The 14731-nt window shown below is 40.4% G+C and overlaps 1 long non-coding RNA gene across 1 annotated transcript; it reads right to left on the reverse strand.

Annotated features, from left to right (window-relative positions):
• Nucleotides 1-11368: 11368 nt before the first annotated feature.
• On the reverse strand, nt 11369-12619 carry LOC145430458 (uncharacterized). Its single transcript, XR_013911035.1, has 2 exons — nt 12123-12619; nt 11369-12033 (listed from the first exon to the last, which is right to left on the reverse strand). It is a non-coding gene; the product is annotated as an uncharacterized LOC145430458 (long non-coding RNA).
• Nucleotides 12620-14731: the final 2112 nt, after the last annotated feature.

Consider the following 14731-nt stretch of genomic DNA (forward strand, 5'->3'; position numbering starts at 1 on the left):
ATTCCTGCATGGTAATCAGTTGAGTACATTCTGTTCATACAACCACACTCATACTTAGCACTTACACACAAAATCTCTCTTTTTTTCTCCCTCTTCTTTATCCCTTTTGGTTTTTCTTCAGCTCCTTTGATTTTATTTATTCACTGTATCCTTAATGTTGTTTTTCTTTCCTCCTGCACCTCAACCCACATCCTTCAACCCTTCCACTGACAGCACATGCACAGGATTATCAGATGCTTGTGTTGTTGTGTCATATTGTCCAGTGACCTGCCTCTGCCCAGGGTCAGCCAGGGGTCTCGGGTTACTCAGTTCCGAGGTGTCCACCTACAATTAAAACCATTAATACCTGTCCTGTTTGGCATGCTTGCACTGCACTCTCAATACTGATCCAGTAATGCAAGGTTAAAGCAATTTTAGTAGAACTAAGTGTTTTAATGTTTACGCCTTTTCTGCCTATAAATGCACAGTGGCCATGGCCGCTGTCACGTGATTAATCTACACCAACATTTACTTGGTAACTGCACAAACTGGAATAGTTCCTACTGAATACATTTAGGTAGTCATCAGTGTCATCTACACTCTTAACCCCACTGGTTTCCTGCCAGTAAGTCATCTAGTAAGGACCCCAGTACATTACCTTGATTGCATATCACCATAACCTCAAACTTAACCATTTATTCATGTGTCAGTGCAACAATTGGAGATTATGTATTGGAATTTCGGGAGCGGGACCACGCCTCCAAACACGCTCCTTCCGGTTCTCATCTATATAGGTTCCCCCAGTTCTGAAAGCTGCTCATTCTTGTTTACGTGCCCCCACCCTCCCTCTCCTTTTCAATTCTTTAACTTCTTCACTTCTGTTTAGTACATGAGGATCTGCTAGGCCCGGGAGCTGTCGCCAGTCCCCTTTGAGGGGTTCCCCAAACCGCAGCTCAATTCATGTCCAAGCATTCACCTTTACCTACTAAAACGCTGTCAAACCTAAAATGAGGACGTGGGCCCAGCTAGTGAAATGAAAATTAAAGTCCCATTTCACCCATTGTGTGACACGGGCACTTAGGGTTTGGCTTTACCTTGAAATCTTTCGTAACAACTGTTGATTTATTTATGGAGGTGTGTACACAGTAAGACACATAGGACTGACAGATGAAGGATTCTTTGCAGCTCTCCTCGCAACAAACTTGGGAATAACTCGTGTCCTGTTAAATGATCAGGGTGGACGACTGTATCGTGTAGTGGGATCAGTTAAAAAAGTTGGCAACATGCAACTTACTTGTAGCATGGCATCTATGGATTTGCTAATTTGTAATCTCAGTTTATAGGGTGGTTTGGATTTACACATTGGTTCTTTGTGCATTAATGCAAGTAAGTAAGTATACCCTGTGATTCAATAGATTTAGAACCACAATTAGCATCAATATCTTAAAGTAATAGCTTCCCGTATGACTTCATCAGTCTCTCCCATTGTTGTAGAGGAATTTTGGCTCTTCTTTACAGTGTTGCTCAATTCAATGAGATTTCACTTGTGCTCTTTTGAGGTCCTGTCACAGCATTTTCAGGTGGGTTGGGGTCTAGACTGACTCACTTTGATTCTTTTCTTTTTGGGCCATTTGTTTGCAGATTTGCTGTTGTGCTTGGGATCACTTTCTTGTTGCATGACTCAGTTTTATCAATGGGACAAATGGTCTCACATTTGAGAGAAAAATTTGGAATACTAAGGAGTGCATGGTTGATTCCATAACTGTTAGGTACCCTGGTCCACTGGCTGCAAAACAAGTCCGAATCATCACCCCTCCACCACTGTACTTCACATTTGACATGAGGTATTTGATATGCTGTGTTTTTGGTGGTGCTGTGGACATCCACACTTTGGTCTTATCTCTCCATTGAACATTAGATGTGTTGTCATGTTCTTTAAGAGAAGAGGCTTTCTCCTATCACTGCAGCCAAGTAAGCTGTACTTGTTAATATTAACTGAGGCCTACAGAGTCTGACATCTAGTGTTTAGGTTATCTGATCTCAAAGTACATTTTAAGGAGATGTCCACTCCTTGAAACACAGACGCCTTCATTTCTGCTTTTATAGAGGTGCCCACATTTGCAGATGATAAATTAATGAAGTGAATTTGATGATTTTAATTTGAATATAGACTCAATTTCAAAAGTTTATTGCAGATTGTGTAGAATGTGAGAACAGATTAAGCATTAAAATGTTACATTGAGATTTATCACACTTTTCTCTTTCCACCTTTTCATTTTACCTTCAGCTGATAAATGTTACATGATGAAACTGGTCAATGCATTATTTTTTATACATCTCCAAATCTGTAGTGGCTGCTGATAATTATTCCAAAGCTCTACCCGTGTAACTGTGCGTTATGTCTGGCATGACGCATGAGAAAGTACTTTGCATCTCCTTCTGCATGTTGTAGGTCTGTGCTGGTAACAAAGGTTTAGCAGAGAAATCAAAGCAAAATATACACACACACCTCATGCCAGGCAGAACACTCATACATGTGTGATATCAAGGGAGTGCCTCTGTTTGTAATAAAGGAAAAACAACGTCTTCTCTGTAATTACCTTCAAATTACAACGGCTAACCATTGGAACGAAAGCTGGAAAAAAACCAACACGCACCTTCGCAAGCACAGTCCTGAAACTGTGCCGATGGAGCCGTCTTTCTGCCGTGGTAACCTGATCTGGAGTAGCTCATTAAAAACAGGAGATAAAGATCAGGAGGATTATTAAGAAGAGCATATTACAACCTATCCCAACCGGTTTTCGGCTGTTTCCAGTATGTCCTTGAAAGCCTGATCATACTATCATTATGTCCTGGGCCAGTTGAATTCAGCCATGCGTTTCTGCTAACTCAGTCGGGTAAACAGACAGCTACAACTGCTAATATTGCAACATGGGGCCCATTGTTTGTTTTTAATCTTGATTTTGGTTCTCCTGCCATCACACTGTTTGTCTTTCTTGTCTAATTTCATGCATCTCCGTGGTGATTTTTATGCCTCTTGCTATTGTTTTATTACCAAATGTCAGCATTTTTGAAGTTCTGCCAAACCCCGATATTTGGCTTGCAGCTCTTGATTACTAAACATTCAGCAAGCAAGGTGGTACCAAACTAATGGATAATGGAGATTATCATATCCAGAAACAAACCTTTATATGCAAATTTTACATAAGAAAGTATTGTTATGTATCCAGATAAGAAATTAAACCAAAGGAAGAGGTTGACTTGCTGTACTTGCTGTACTTTCATGCAGTAGTCTTCAATGCAATAGTCTTCAACCTGAAGAGGAGGATATCAGGACATGCAATAAATTTTGTGTGTGTAAAGAAAAGCTAAATAGTAAATGGACAATCAGGACGATCGAAACATAAACTCTAAACATCTAAACATATGATTCAGAAAGGCATCAAGTAACTTACAGCTGGTGGAGTCGACAGATGGATCCAGGACACGTGACTTCCTCATCAACGTGAAGACCTGGAATAAAGACAGACTACACAAACACACAAGCATTGTGAAGGAAGATCATGTTTCAGATGTGAGACATTGGAGCAAGTGTAAATATGTGATTAATGTTGCTTATTGTGTGTGTGTGTGTCACTGTATCTTGTCTAACTGTGTCTGTGCATGGATGCAAAAGAGGAAGTGTGTGTTAGGAGAAACATTAACGGTACCTGAGCCTAGAGGTAACCTAAAGGTCAACCAGCTGTGAGAAACAGTGATGAGAGCTGGTTGGCAGAGCTGAAATGTCAGGCTTGTGTTTATTATTAAAGTTATTTACTGTAGGCTTGCTGAAATGCTGCTGCATGCTTCCTTTAATTCCATGAGGAAATGTTTGGAAATTGGGAAGATCTCTTCTAATTTAAATCACACTACAATCTGGTGCTGAATGGTGAATCCAATATGAATTGCCAATGACTGCAGTTCAATAAATGACCACTTGAGGTTGGCGGCAGAAGTGAGTCAATTCCAGTAGACTCCTATGTAGTGTTAATTTTCACAGCAAATTATGATTTAGTTTGAGTTTTTTGACTGAAACACCATTTGGATTAAGTCATAGTTTCTGTAAATATCATAATATTATAGTAGACTAAATCTAAAGTTAATTCAGTTGCCTGAAATATAAAATGTAAAGGTTTTTTTGTTTTTGTTTTGTTTTTACTGGTGAGCGTAGCTTCACATGGTTTACAAAGACTCTTATTTACCTCGACATCAAATGAGAAACATGTCAGTATGTCGGCTCTTCTCTTCCACCCAAGCATTAAAATTTTGTCTTAATTTCATGAGAAAGACAGAGCATGGGAGCTACTTTTACTGTCCATTTTTACCTTGTGTCTCCATAATCTTTTAAAATATCTAATTATTAGTAATTAATAAGTGTGTCATATGATACGTTTTTACTCTCATGGATTAGTTTTTATTTAGTTTTCTTCTTTTTTTGTCACGTTAAAAGTCCAACTTCACCCATGAAAATAATGTGCTTTCAGTCCGGTACAAAAAACATTTTGGGTCTCTAAGGTTCTATGTAGATATCTTCTTGAAAACAATGCTAGGTGAATCTTCATTTTTCTTTTGTCATACCTGACCTGTTTGAATGCCATTAAGGTGTGGGAATTAGTCTGTTTGAGTGATGCATGTGCCAGTGAAGCCTGCTGTAGTGAATTCTGTCATGTCTTCATGTATTTTGTCCTGTCTTCCTTCTCTCACCCCAACTGGTTGCAGCAGATGGCCCCGCCCCTCCCTGAGCCTGGTTCTGCCAGAGGTTTCTTCATGTTAAAAGGGAGTTTTTCCTTTCCACTGTCGCCAAAGAGCTTGCTTATCTTCATCTCTGCTAATTCAGACTCGATAGCTTAACCATATCATTGCTGTTAATGCCTTTTAGAGTATTATTAATATGGGTATCTGTGTACTCCAACCATACATTTTACTTAAGTAGCTTGCTAACTGAGCTTGCTAGCATTAGCTGACAAAACTCCAAACTGTTATTTATTTATGAAAGACAAACAAATAAAACTTTGAAATTTAGTGTCCACCAAAGATGGTCACGTCCACCTTTTAAGTACTGTCTATGAGTTTTGACAGAAGTGGCTGGAGTCATTAGCTGTCTTGTTTGCATTACTTTAGCTAGTAACTAAATTATCCTAAATTTTGGTGCATGAAATTCTAATATTTTTGCGGGACGTTAGTGAGAATTAGCAGGTAATGACAACATCAATGCTACACACCCACTTAGTCTATGAATGTACCTCGCTAACCAAGCTTCCCGGCATTAGCTAATAAACAAACCAAATCAGCAATGTCATGTTGACTGCATCCATTTGTATAAATAGTCAGAGTTCAGTGTTAAATATGATTCCTAGTAAGAAAAACAGCCTGAACAGATTACATTAGCACTGCTAACTCTCCATCACAGTGACATCAGTTACCACTGAACGGTGTTAGTACAAACCATACAGTCCCTGTGGTACACATTGTGTGTGGCTGGGTGTGTGCACATTTACAGAAGGTAATAAATTTCAGCCACCCTTCATGAGAAAAAAAAATACTGCGATGACATCAGCATTTAATGTTTGTAGCTGTACAGGAAATACAGCTACTCCTTCCCACAAACAGGTTTTTGATGCAGAGGTAATAGTTTGACTGCCCTGAGTGACTCACTTTATGCTGAGTCACAAGAGTATTGTCATGGGCTATTAACTTACCCTTCTAGTTTAGTTGTTTATTTTAATGTGTATTAATCTTTGTTCTTTTTGCTACAATAAACAATCAGAAACTACCCTCAGAGGCAGAAGTATTCATTTGGCACAAATCTTTTCTTTTTCACATTAACATGAAAGTTTTCATTCATTACAAACATAATAAGAAGCAACTTCTAGGCCCAAAGCTAGTTGACTTCAAGATTTCTGTTTCAAAACCTAAATGAAGGTAATGGTATTTTTCCATGGAGGGCCGTGCAAATGTTGATAGCATAACAATCTGTCATAGTCAATCTAGAAGTGACAGGCCCAAGTACAGTGCAGAGACAGAAGCTGGCACAATTAAAGAGTTTTTTTCCCCAGAGCTGAACAGGAAGACAGAGAGAGTGATGGGGCAGGGAGTGGAGTGATATCAGGCAGGTGAGTTTTCCAAAATAAGACTTTTCTGTCCAGACAGGACTAGAGATGGCACGATACCACTTTTTTTATGTCCGATACCGATATCATAAATTTGGATATCTGCCGATACCGATATGAATAGTGTGTTTTAATCAACAAAACTGTTTTCTTAAATATCTTGCTGCATTTTGTACAAGTTCATACTCAAGTTTAAAACAACAACTACACTAAAGCTATTCTGTTATACCTGTATACAAAAAAAATATTTCATAGTTCAGCAATACTGATCAATCTAATAAACTTAGACCTACACCATCCTCCCTATTCTGGTATTTTAAAGAGTACTTACCGTAAATATTAAGCAACCTAACTAATAGGGTTCCAACTCCCAGCAACAACAAAAATAAATAAATAAAAAATAGGGAACCACCCCTCACGCTCCACCTCATGATGCTTAATTGACGTAATCAACCTTAATTTGATGCAGTGTGAAAAAAAAATGCACAGAAATCAATTATTTTTCAATATATTAAAATATTAAATAGATTCAACATCTTTCTTCAACAAAATTGCAGACTGCACAGATGGTACCTTCCCAAAGGAAAAAGTACTATAGCTTACATATTAGTACTATAGCTTATATATTAGTTATATATATATATTAGACTTAATAGTTACTATATACAGTAATGAACTTCTATTCATTTTACATCAAATTAAAACTTTGGGTGTCAGATAATTATTTATTAAAAGCTAAACATTTTAAATGAGAATAAGAAAGAAAAGTATGTCTTTGTGCCCCCTTTTCCCTGTTAATGCCCTATCGGCCCCCCTGGCTAAACTTTGCTAGATCCGCCCCTGCACAGTTACAGCCGTCAGCTACGTAGAAAAAGATCCTGGTGTAGAAATTAATATTAAATAAATTCTAACAACAGCTGATCAAGCTTAAACGTGCTGCTGTTGTTTATCCACTGGTTTCCTCTTTCTGGTGCAAAGTGGGCCAAAAACAAACAAGAGAGACGGACTCGCGACAGAAAAGCCGATCAGCTGATCATTAAGCAGTTTCATGATTGAAGTAGCAGCAAGAAGAGGCAGTCGCTCCATATATCGTTTGTTAAGCTTAACGCAGGAATGCTTTACAAACATTCAGAGATGGACTTACACACTTGCTTTACTTCTCTCGGGAATAACTTTGTCGGAGATGAAATGCCAGGTTGCTAGCGAAGCTCCACATGCTATCCAGACCACTGACAGGTCCCGCATGCCACAGCCTCTCTATCACGTGATGCATACTGCTCCGACGTGCTAACGTTCTGAGGTGAGTTACGGCGTGTTGCAAGTTTTGTGAGGTGCTTTCGTGATATTTAATGGATCGGATTACATTTTTTATTTTTCTCCGATATCCGATCCAGTAATTTAGGTCAGTATCGGATCGATACCGATACGTAATATCGGATCGGTCCATCTCTAGACAGGACATCTGGCATACACAGGTTTCATCTGAGAGTCTGACCATGGAGAAACTGGTAAAGGTGACAGTAGCAGGAAACCCTGCCTCTCTACACCTAAGAGTACTGCATGGTACTGCATACTGCCAGTACCATGACACAGCAGTTTACAGAACAACATTATTAGCCTCCTTATAAAGTTAAAAAATAAATAAATAAATAAAAAAGACAAAAAAGCACAAAAAGTGCTTTTTGACAGACCAAGAGATCTAATTTTCTTTAGCAAAAGTTTCCATTTGCACACATTATTAAAAAATTATAATTTTTTTAATTACCAGGATTATTATTATTAGCCTTCTGGAATAAAATTACCTTTTATTGAACCATAACGCAGACCACTGCTGTGCAATGATTTGTTTGAAAATTTGCTTGAAAATTTGTTTCAAAATGCTTGAAACTTGTAAAGTCAAGTTAAAACTGAGGGTTATCTTCCAATTTGCACACAGTGTAAAACCTTGAGCAAGAGTTTGAAATGTCACTTGAGAAAGCATCAAGCCAAAAAATGAAGGAATCTGGAGCCACACCGTAAAGAAGAAGCGCGGCAGAAGGAGGAATCAAAAGATTTCATACAACCCAAAGAACACCGTTCCCATAGTGAAGCATGGTAGTGGGAATATTATGCAGTGGGGGTTCTTTATAGGGGTGCAACGATACAGAAAATTCACGGTTCGGTTCGGTTCGATACTTTGGTGTCACGGTTCGATATTTTTTCGATAAAAAACAAATGTTCATGCCTTTTTAATTTGTCATTTATTAAATTTTCACAGCACATTTCACAGCACATCTCTGTGCATTCATCATTTGTTTGAAGCCAGCTCAACTCCTGCAACTACTTTTCCGAGAATACGCGCTTCTTTTGTGGTTCGGACTCCTTCTGACATTTCTTTGGAGGTGGAGGAACATCAGTAATTGCTTAAAGGAGCTTGCTTCTTCGACATCTTTAAGAGTTCTAAACAAATGTCTGTCCTCCTCCTGAAAATCTTATGTACGCAAACACGTGTTGCAACTTCTTATCTTGTGCGCGTTTTTTATTTTGACAGCGAATGCGCACCTGCGAACCACTTATGTGCAGCCCTGGTTATTTAGCTCGTCATATTGCAGCCACAGAAATTCTTTTGTCCATGAAACCATAAAGCTGCACTTTCTTTTTGCCTTATAGTCTGATTTGTCATAACTTTTCCGTTTTGTGGTAAGCTTTTCTTTGGCTGTCACTTCTTCACCCTGACCTGTCTTATTTGGCTCAGCAGAACTGAAATATATATCCTGCTGCTTTTACACATGCACTCACATAAGCTCAGCGATTCTCTGCGTGATCAACCTCTCACATGTTTAAGCTTGCTGCGGGAGATTTCACTTGTCATGTTTGCATAGTAAGCTAACGATTGATAAGACGATGTCAGAGGAATTGGTGCGCAAATGATCGTCACTCACCAATCAGTACTGTTGCTCTCTATACACAGTTTGCGCGATTGCAAAGTGAAAGCAAAAAACAAGCGCAAATTCAAACGCGATTTCAATATGTCACATATTGACAGTGGCTCACCGATGCCAATGACATAATTACCCAGCTACATTTCTGAAAGAATGCAAAAGCATTGACATATATTTTTCCTTCCTACGATAGGCCGACGGGCAGGGCAGAGATAGATTTTGGTAGCCCAACTGGAAAAATCGCTAGCCCCGGGACGTCGGGCTAGCGATTTTGCGAGCCCTGTATCTGATTGAGGAATCACTCATCTTTGGAAAAGAGAGTTTATTACAGAGAAATGGCTCTTTCCAAAATAAAAGCTATACTATACGCTTCTTCTGGGCTATATTCTCAGCAGCATATTAAACATATCAGGTCCCCATAAGGAGAATCATGTGCTAACCGCTGTCTAATGACTCGGGTGAAGTTTGTAGCATGCATGCTTGTTGTTTTTGTCTTTGCACTAGGATGATGTAAATGTGCAGTCATATTCGTGGTGTTCCCACTAGTGCTGTCAGCGTAAATCTCGTTGAAATGACTTTAACACCACAACACGGCAAATCTCTGTTAAAGAGCTACCGCGGATCGCCCCGTGCATGGGGCTGGACGGCCAACACGTTAACGAGCTAACTGCGCTAACACACTAGCTCCCACCCATGTAATTGAGCATTGCGTGGCACATCCAACATACTGTTTTACTTTAGTCCATGACGCGCTTACCTTCAGGGTCATACGTCACATGAAAACCAAAATAGTTCCAAACGCCAGATGTGAATGAGGGTGGGGGAGGTTCAATTTGCCATGTTGCAAGGAGAGCTTAACTTCTGTCTCGCTAGCTTGCCCTGCGCTCAGTGAATCTGCGTTCGACTACTCCGCCTAGGCTGCACTGTCGAGCGCAGATCCACTGAGCGCTCAACACAGACAGCATAGTCAGAAGAAAAGTTGATAAAATAAATTAAAAATTTTGTATTGTTCGATACATATGCGTACCGAACCGAAAGCACTGTATCGAACGGTTCAATATCGATACGAGTATCGTTGCACCCCTAGTTCTTCAGTGTGTCTGGAAGTGGGAATGTCACCAAGGTGGAAGGAATCATGAAGAAAGAAGGAAGAAATAAAGCAATCAACAGCATAACCGGTTCTTTGCTTTGTTTTCCAGCAGAACAACAACCTAAAACATACGTTACTGCTGGTGTAGAACTGCCTCCAGAAGATTAAAATGAATGTTACTCACTGGCCTCTGCAAAGCCCTGATTTGAATCCCACTGAAAATTTGTGGGCTGAACTAAAGACCAAAGTCAATGTGAGAAGTCCATCAAATCTGGAGGATTTTGAGAGAATCGTCTGGAATTTCTTGGGAGACGTGCGTGCAACTTGTTGACAACTACAACGAAGGACTGCAGGTTGTTATCCAGCAAAATGATGCACACCTGACTATTAGTATGAGAGGGGCTAATAATTTTTACCCTGGTATGTTTTTGTTTTTTAAGAGTAAACTAAAGTAAGCATCCAAAATAAAACTAAGATGTTTGGAAAAGCTCAGTTTAAAGTACTCACCCTGTTTAATCACACTTAGAGAAACACATAAAAAAATCTATTTTAATAGCAGGGCTAATAATTCTGTCCTTGTGTATAAATACCAGGGCCTATCTAAAAGAAAATCGTAAAAACATCTGAAGTCCTCATTTAATAGGTCTAACAATTCTTTCCTTGTGGATGTGTGGTAATGTTTTGCCAGAAGCAATAACAATATAAATTAATTCAGAATTCTCCACTAAAAAGCGTTGTCATAGCACGCAACAGAATTTGCCCAAAATACTCTCCTTTTTTTTTTTTTTTTTTTTCTCTTTTGGAAGTGACATCAGAAACAGCAGCATGTGACATCACGTGATGGCGGAGCTTCAGTTCATCCTTTGTCATCCTTTTTTTTTTTTTTAACACTAGGAAGGCCCAGAGCCCAGCCATTTGGCTTTTCTACCTTTAAAACCCGGAGAGCAGCCAAATGGCTGGTAGGCTTTTAGCTAAGCTTTAGCTTCAGGCAAGTGGAAGCTAAATTGGCTAGTCATTCATATGTATATTAGGTTGTTACCTGGGAATTCTGGAGGGAGGGGAGTGGGGGTGTGTGGATGAGGGGGTGGGGGAGCTGCTAAAAGCGGTGAGCTTCCTTTTGTGTTTCATCTTGATGCATTCTCAATCATCCAGGGAAACAAATCTCCAAAAGTCACCAACTTGGAGTGTTTCAGTTTGCCATCTTAGGGAGAAATCAACACACATGGGTGTATGTCCTTTGTTGCTGAGATTTATTGATAAAAACAGTACAAAAAATCAACCATTTGTACACATTTTTACAAATAATTATAAAAAGTGAGTGAGTACATTTCAACATTTTCAGCAATCACTCACAATCCTGGCACTGCCATGGTATCTGTAGTCTGCATTTACCACATGTGTATCTGTTGCAGTGAACACATCGCACAGTGGCATGATTGTTCTTGCAATTGTGTTTGACCTGACACATGGCTCTTTTTCCAGGGCTCGGTGTGGAGGGTTGTGTCAAAGGCAACTGTTCTTTTCTTGCCTTCTTCGCAGCTACATGAGAGTGAGCTAACTCCCTTGCAAGCTCCACCAGGAAGTCCACCCGTCTTTCCTTCGTCCCGGAGCATGCTTGATACAGCACATGTGCATTCAGTGCTGCCATGTCAATCATGTTATAAAACACGGCAACTGGCCAGCGCCGTGTTCCTCTGCGGACAGTGTACTCCCGAACCATCTGGTCCATCACATCCACGCCACACTTTGTTTTGTTGTAAAGGGTGACAGTGTTTGGCTTCCTTTTGGTAGTGTTATCAGTCTGAACCACGCCGTGCATGCTGCTAAGAATATAGACTGTCTTCTTCCGTTTGGCCGCATACGCCGTCAGCGTGGCAGCAGAGGTTGAAAACACCTAAGAAATAAGATAAATTGTTATTTCCATAGCACTTTTACACACAATGAAACACATAAACATAGAACCACAAAAGACCTGCAACATACCTGAGTGGTGAATTCATTGCGATCTGTCTGTCTAGTGGATTGAGGAATTTCCCTGCGAATCTTGTTGACTGTGCCGAGGATGGTGGTTTTCCGTCTAAGAAGTTTTTGCGCAAGTGAAAGCGATGTGAAAAAATTGTCCGTGGTAACATTTCTGCCCTTGTCTAGGAATGGTTCCATCAGCCTCATTACTACATTTTCAGAAAGTCTCTCCCCAGTGGGACGACTGGGGTCCTTGCCAAGATATGGGAAGACATTGCAAATGTACTTGGATTTTAGGTCGCAAGCCACCCAAAACTTGATCCCAAACTTGTCCGGCTTACTTGCAATATACTGCAGGAAACTGCACCGAGTCTTTGATGGGAAAAGCTGTTCATCAACGGTGATATGTAGACCAGGGTTGTAGCACGTGATGCAGTTGGTGACAAATGATCCCCACAAACTGGAAATTGCAGCGAACTTATCAGTCTTTGCTCGATCACTGCGGGTGGACTTGTCATCAAAGCCAAGCCAAGGTAAATGCAGACTACAGATACCATGGCAGTGCCAGGATTGTGAGTGATTGCTGAAAATGTTGAAATGTACTCACTCACTTTTTATAATTATTTGTAAAAATGTGTACAAATGGTTGATTTTTTGTACTGTTTTTATCAATAAATCTCAGCAACAAAGGACATACACCCATGTGTGTTGATTTCTCCCTAAGATGGCAAACTGAAACACTCCAAGTTGGTGACTTTTGGAGATTTGTTTCCCTGGATGATTGAGAATGCATCAAGATGAAACACAAAAGGAAGCTCACCGCTTTTAGCAGCTCCCCCACCCCCTCATCCACACACCCCCACTCCCCTCCCTCCAGAATTCCCAGGTAACAACCCAATTTACATATGAATGACTAGCCAATTTAGCTTCCACTTGCCTGAAGCTAAAGCTTAGCTAAAAGCCTACCAGCCATTTGGCTGCTCTCCGGGTTTTAAAGGTAGAAAGGTAGAAGCCTGGGGATGCTAGGACAGGGGGAAAGAATGAAAGAAAGAGGGGGAGAGGAAGAAAGAAAACCAAAGGGGAGAAGAGACGGTGAGAAGGGGGGGAAGAGAGAAAAAAAAAAAAAAAAAAAAAAACAACTCCTGGGTCACCTGTATGGAGAGAAAGAAAAACAAAAAAAACAGGGGAGACAGCAAACAACAAAGAGCAACATAATAATAAAAAAAAAAAGCACCATCACAATAAACTAGCTAGTCATAGATATCAATAGTTACTAAATAATAAACGATATTGTGCAGCACGCAAGATAGACAGCGCACAGTGTGCTTTGAGGCAGCAGCCAAGAAAGCTGTAGTCCGCATCTGTGAATACCCATGTGTACACCTGTGTGCATACCTGTGTGGATCAGCATGCTTGCATTCCAAAGGTTTCTCCATGTAATGATCTGCTAGAGAGTGTGGGGAGCCACAGCCCTGTCCTCTATGGTATCAAGCAGGTATGGAGGAGATCAAAACTCCAGACATCCAGAGGCCCCCAGAACACAAGAGACCAAGGAAGACCCACAGAGGGGCAGCCGCGCCACTGTCCCAGTAAGAGCTAAGGAGAGTCCCAGATGAGAGCTCATTCAGCAGCCGCGGAGCAGAAGCCAGGGGGAGTTGCAGTGACGCGCCCGTGAGCTCCGCCGGCAGCCAGCTGTGCCTGAGTGACCGAGCCCCAGGCCGAGAGGCCGGGGGCACCCCACCTCCAAAGTGGCCCGAGCGAGCCCCAATAAGCGGCCGCCAAGGAGTGAGCCGGTGTGTGCCCAAAATACTCTCAACATGTATTTAGTATTGCAACCGAAGAGGTAATTAACACTGTGCAGTGTATGACAGACAGACAGTATTACTTCACTCCAGGTACAAGATATACAGTACATATATTTCAGGAAATTTCTGATCACTGACAGAATCACTGGTGGATCATTTGTCAACCTTCAATAGTGCATTCTTCAAGTCACGAGTGGCGACAGAGCAAATGAAAGAAAATATGAGACGTGAACTTCATTTGACTTATTTTTCATTTTGTTCCCCCTTCACTCACCTTTTACCTCTTAGTGCCACTGTCGCCACAGGTACCACATGAGGATGTCGAGCCTGTCTGTGACTCGTGCAGAAAGTTTCAGTGTCATGAAGTGCCACTCAAGTACACAAGGAAAGGAAACAGAATTGTTTTAAGCACGGACCATGAAATTATTTTATTATTTTTCCATAGCAGGATATCTTTGTCACCTTCAATGCCCAGTACAAAAAAAAATATAGATATCAGTCTTTTGCATTCCTTTGTGTACACTTTTGTACATTTTTGAAAACTATCTACATATGTATGTATATATTTAGAACAAACATAGCCCAGGTTATATGGTGTAGAATACAAGGTCCATGTGACGTGGTTATTGTAAGCACTGACACAAGATGAAGCCAGATGACACACATCAATTAGGTAAACTGCAGGGATGTCTTGAAGGCACATAAACCTGGATGACGTCTAATGATCTCTAAATTCAAATACAACTGAACTAGTTGTACTCAGCCCTAAAAATCTTAGGATTGTGTGTGTGCATATTAAACAAATCTATCTATCTATCTATCTAT

The sequence above is a fragment of the Astatotilapia calliptera genome, chromosome 8 (genome assembly GCF_964374335.1).
Source record: "Astatotilapia calliptera chromosome 8, fAstCal68.1, whole genome shotgun sequence".
Lineage (NCBI taxonomy): Eukaryota > Metazoa > Chordata > Actinopteri > Cichliformes > Cichlidae > Astatotilapia > Astatotilapia calliptera.